We start from the raw sequence: 6,000 nt of genomic DNA, 5'->3' as shown, positions 1-6,000 counted from the left end.
CTCCAAGTGTGATTTCTGGTTGCGGGAGGTCCAGTTCTTAGGACATCTCGTTAACCAGGAATGGATATTGGTCGATCCGGCCAAGGTTGAGGCGGTGATGAGTTGGGAGGTGCCGAAGTCACCCTCCGAGATCAAGAGTTTCCTAGGGTTGGCAGGGTATTATCGGAGGTTTATCAGGGATTTCTCTAAGATCGTAGTGCCACTCACCAGATTGACCCAGAAGGGTGTTGCTTTTTCATGGGGCCTCGAGCAGCAGGCCTCCTTTGAGACACTTCGCCAAAGGTTGTGCGAAGCCCCGGTGTTAGCTCTCCCGGAAGGGATGGAGGACTTTATGGTATACTGTGATGCATCGATCTTGGGGTTGGGAGCGGTGCTGATGCAGAGAGGGCATGTGATAGCATATGCATCGAGGCAACTGAAGCCTCATGAGACGAGATATCCCACCCATGATCTAGAGTTGGGGGCAGTGGTGTTCGCCCTCAAGATTTGGCGTCACTACTTGTATGGGGTTTGGTGTACGATTTACACGGACCATAAGAGCTTTAAGTATTTGATGGATCAGCCCAACCTAAATATGCGTCAGAGAAGGTGGTTGGATGTGGTCAAGGATTATGATTGTGAGATCCTGTACCACCCAGGCAAGGCTAATGTGGTAGCCGATGCTTTGATCCGCAGGGCGGAGAGCATCCCGCTGCGGGAGGTATGTTTGAGATTGACCGTGATAGCTCCAGTGTTGGACGCCATTCGTGGGGCACAGGCCGAGGCTATGCAACCCGAGATGCAGAAGAGGGAACGGGTTGTTGGTTTGGTTTCAGAGTTCGTTACCGATGGTCGGGGGCTTATGACATTTCAGGGGCGTATCTGGGTGCCGTTTGTGGGAGGAACGCGTACCATTTTGATGGAGGAGGCTCATCGGTCGAAATTTTTGATCCATCCGGGGGCCACTAAGATGTATTTGGATTTGAGAAAGGAGTATTGGTGGCCCTGTATGAAGAGGGATGTCGCGTGGTTTGTTGAGAGGTGCTTGACCTGCCGTAGGGTTAAGGCCGAGCACCAGAGGCCGCATGGTAAGTTGCAGCCATTGGAGGTTCCCGAATGGAAGTGGGAACAGATCACTATGGATTTCATCACCAAATTGCCAAGGACTGCCAGGGCAGTTGATGCAATTTGGGTGATTGTGGACAGGTTGACAAAGAGCGCTCACTTCCTTGCCATCAGTGAGAGTTCTTCAGCAGAGAAATTGGCGGAGGTGTATGTGAGGGAAGTGGTATCTCGGCATGGGGTGCCGATCTCGATTGTTTCAGACCGTGATGTGTGCTTCACTTCCAGATTCTGGAAGAAGTTTCATGAGGATTTGGGTACTAGACTGCATTTTAGTACCGCATATCATCCCCAGACAGACGGTCAGAGTGAGCGGACGATTCAGACGCTCGAGGACATGCTCCGAGCATGTGTGTTGGATTTCGGGGGTAGCTGGGATGCATATTTTCCCTTGGCAGAGTTTTCCTACAACAACAACCATCATTCGAGCATTGGTATGCCACCCTTTGAGCTGTTGTATGGAAGGAGGTGTCGGACCCCCATTTGTTGGGGAGAGGTTGGTCAGAGGGTGATGGGCAGTATAGAGATCGTGCTTCGGATGACAGAGCAGATTCAACAGGTCAGACAGAGGTTGTTGAGCGCTCAGAGCCGACAGAAGAGTTATGCAGACAGACGCCGGTCCGAGCTTGAGTTTCAGGTTGGCGACCTTGTACTCCTGAAGGTCTCTCCTTGGAAAGGAGTGATTCGATTCAGGAAGAGGGGCAAGTTGGGGCCCTGATATATTGGTCCTTTCCGTGTGACCGCAAGGGTAGGCTGGGTAGCCTATCGTTTGGATTTGCCAGCAGAGTTGGGGCAGATTCACGACACTTTTCATGTGTCGCAGCTGAGGAAGTGTATAGCCGACAAGTCGGCAGTGGTTCCATTAGAGGATATTCAGGTGGATGCGATCCTGAATTATGCCGAGTGACCAGTGGCCATCAAAGATCGGAAGATCAAGGTTTTGAGGAACAAGGAGGTACCCCTGGTGCTGGTTCAGTGCCAGCATCGAAAGGGATCAGAGATGACCTGGGAGCCGGAGCGTGAGATGCGTGAGCAGCATCCGGAGCTATTTGCAGAGTGAGACTTCGAGGGCGAAGTCTAGTTCTAGTGGGGGAGAATTGTAACAGCCCGGATTTCCAGGTATCTTTTATGCTTATATTTTTGGAGTTTTGTGAGGGGACTCGGCAAGTTGCAGCTCAAACTCGCCGAGTAGGATCGCGGTCCAGGACGCGGGTTCGCGCCTGGACTCGCCGAGTCCAAGGAATGGATTCGGCGAGTCCTCGCTGTTTAATGAAACCCTAATTTCCCGGTCCTAAGCCCTATTTAAAGGACCTTATGGCCCTTCATTGCGGCTACCTTGATCTTGAGAGCACCAAAGCAGCTGAGGGTTCTTGTGAGTGAGATAAGAGGTCATTGTTCACCAAATTTGTGTGTATTTGCAAGAAAGGAAGAGGAAAGTCAAGCTAGAAGAGTTGGGGAGCTTGGATCTACTTTCATTTCATCAGAGGAGGCTTCTTGAGGTATCATTCAGAGCTTATTTCCGTATTTTTGTTGATATGGTCAAATCTAGGGTTTCTTCATGCCTTATTTGCTTTGTATTTGAAGTGTGAGAGGTCCCATGGGGATATGGTGCTTAGATCTGGACCTTAGTAGGTCCAGAGAGTCCCTAATGTCATGCTTTATGTCCTTCCTTTTGGGTTGGGGACTAGGGTTGCCATCTTAGAGGTCATTTCTCCAAAAAGAGCCTTGTAGGTGTTGCATGGTAACCAAGACATGAACTTTACGTGATGAATGAGCTTAGGAAGGCCAGATCTATGAGTGGATGGAGCGGATCTCACCTCAGAAGCTAGTTTGAGTTGATGCATGGCATGGACTCGCCGAGTCTGAAGAGCAGACTCGGCGAGTAGCATGAAGATTGTCCTTAACCACTCAGCGAGTGGTCCTTCCGAGTTATGGGTTGACTCAGTGAGTCAGGGAGAGTTAGAGAGGGTTGTCAGATGGACTGAGTCGAGCTGGAACTCGCCGAGTTGTTCATGAGACTCGGCGAGTTGAGTTGTGGTGGCCCCGCGATTCATGCCCGGTGGAACTCGTCGAGTCGGGGGAGTACTCGACGTGTCAAAAGAGAATCCTAGAGAGTTGGTGAAAACGTTTAGACTCGCCGAGTCGCTCTAGTGCACTCGCCGAGTCCGGTCAAAGTTGACCATTGACCATAGTTGACCAGTGTTGACTTGTTAGGGGTAGTCAACCTTAGTGGTAAAAGTGTTAATTAGAGATATATGATGTTATAGAAGGATTATAGCTCGGAGGATCGAGCACGAGTGATTTCCAGGATTCGCGAGTTATCGAGATATACGAGGTGAGTCTTCTCACTATACTTTACCTTGAGTAGGTAATCAGAGTTATGTGACAGAGTATGTGTATGTTATGTGTATCATATATGTTGTACTGCATGATGTCTATGTGATTTATGTTGTGCATGCTTATAGAGTTGGAACCGGAAGGTTCACAGAGTTAGAACCTGAGGGTTCACAGAGTTTGGGTGCACGGACCCACAGAGTTATAGCCTCGAGTGGCTAATATGTGTTATATGTGGTATTTTGGGGAAACTCACTAAGCTTTGTGCTTACAGTGTTAGTGTTGTTTGTTTCAGGTACTAGTGATGACCGTGGGAAGGCGCCGGTTTGATTTGTACACACGCATGGGATTTTTATATGTGATCTTCGGATTTTGTATGAATTGAATTGGAGATTTAAACTTGGTGTTTTTATAAAAATTAAATGAAAAATGTTTTTATATTTTGCAAAAAATTATTTTGAAATTCACGGTGTTACATCCGGACACGTGGGTGAGGAAGCCTACTCGTCGAGTTGGAAGGATGGACTCGATGAGTTGAGGCTGTGAGATGAAACCCTAATTTCTCAGATGTACAGCCTATTTAAAGGACCTTAAGTCCTTTACCCTGCCTCCCTTACCACCTTTCATGTCCAAACTATAACCCTAGCAAGCTAAGTGTGTGTGTGTGAGGCCAAAAGTGTATTTCTAGAGCATTCCTTGAAAAGGTTTGAGGACTTAGAGGACTCAACGAGTTGATGAGACAACTCGACGAGTGGTTAGCGTTTTTCCCCGGTCTTCTAGACTCTGCATGGACTCAACAAGTTTGCTAGCAACTCGGCAAGTTGACTCGGGTTTTTCGTGATTTCTGAGTACTGAGGACTCAACGAGTTCATGAGTTGCACTCGATGAGTTGAGTCAACATGGACTGTTGACTTCCGTTTACTTTTAGGGTTGGGTCAAGTTGTGGACTTTGGAGAGCATGGAGTGGTAAAATGGTCTTTCACCCTTTTCAGAGATTCAGAAGAGGAGTTAGCTTAACGTTTTATATAATTCTTAAGTAGAGATGATTGTGATATGTGTAGGCGGAGTCTAGACCAACAATTCGAGTGTGGGATGTATTGCATTACTCCGCGAGGTGAGTCTTCTCACTATACTTACTTGAGTGGTAACACTGAGTGTCTAGAGGGTCTTATTTGTGTTATCGACTGGAGGGTCATATGTGCTTATATTGACTTATGTGATATTATGCATTTTGTCTTTGTGATATATGTTATATTATTTTGTGCCTTACTGAGTTAGGATCGGAGGGTCAAAACCGAGTTGTGAGACTAGAGGGTCTTCACCGAGACATAGGACTGGAGGTTCCAACTCGAGTTGTGAGACTGGAGGGTCTTTATTGAGACACATGACCGGAGGGTCCACACCGATCCGTGAGACCGGAGGGTCCTCATCGAGACGCATGAGACCGTAGGGTCGATGCCAAGTTATAGCCATGAAAGGCTTATTATATGTTTATGTGGTATTTTGGGAGCTCACCAAGATTCATGCTTACCGTGTTGTGTGTTATGTGTTTCAGGTACTTCTCAAGATCGCGGGAAGGCACCGACTTGACTGTAGACACATGTTTGAGACTATGTCGAGGATTTTGGGATATTATCAGTTGTTTTGTTAAATCGTGTTTTTGACATTTAATACATTGTGTTTTTGAGAAAATGTGATACTAATTTATGTGATTCAAATTTTTTTTTTTAAATTTAGAGTGTTACACCAGTAGCCTTTATCACACTCAATCGATTGTGTTGCCATAAGACACATGTTCATTCCCGTTCTCACTTCATCATCACCTCAAGATGACTAGTATCCATCAACATTTCTTGACACTATGGTAACTAAAGCTTTCTCACTTTATTCCATCTCTTGGGCTCTACGAGCATAGTATGAAGAATCTTTTACCTTCAGTTTCTAAGTGGTTTAAGCCAAACAATCTTTAGAAAAATGGTTACTAAGACCACATTTATGACAAACTATCTTGGGTTTGAATGATTTCAGAATTTCTTGGGATTCCGAGGAGTGACTTGGGATGTCGGATTGGTATGTATGTGGGTTTTCTAAAGGTTTGGGAAATGGTTAAGGATTACTTTGATGAGGGGCTTGAAATCGATTCTAATAAAGTTTATGACTGGTATTCTAGGGACGTTTGTATTTCATGGACAGTAGTGTAAATTGTTTTTGAAAACGAAGTTCAGACTCAGCTGGATCGAGATCAATATTTTCTTCAAAAGAATGGTTCGGAATAGGTGGAGTAGATGGGGTAGGAATTGTTGGTTGAACAGGAGAAATAACTGGGATAGTTCCGGAAGGATCTGACATGGATAGGCTCGGAATTAGTGGGTTAACACTACTAACCAAGGCAAGAGGACCTACTGCTAGTTCTCTTAACGTCTAAGCAACGTTAAATTTGTGGCCTTGTAGTTTGTCAAATAGTTAATAAAGCTTCAGTTTCTTCAGAGATCCTTTACTATGAAGACATGACTTGACTTTCCCCCAGCCTTTTCTGAGGCTACTGATGAACTTCAGATTGTACTC

The sequence above is a fragment of the Lactuca serriola genome, chromosome 6 (assembly GCF_051521515.1).
Source record: "Lactuca serriola cultivar US96UC23 chromosome 6, Lser_US96UC23_V15, whole genome shotgun sequence".
Taxonomy (NCBI): Eukaryota; Viridiplantae; Streptophyta; class Magnoliopsida; order Asterales; family Asteraceae; genus Lactuca; species Lactuca serriola.
Note: the sequence above shows the minus strand (reverse complement) of the source record.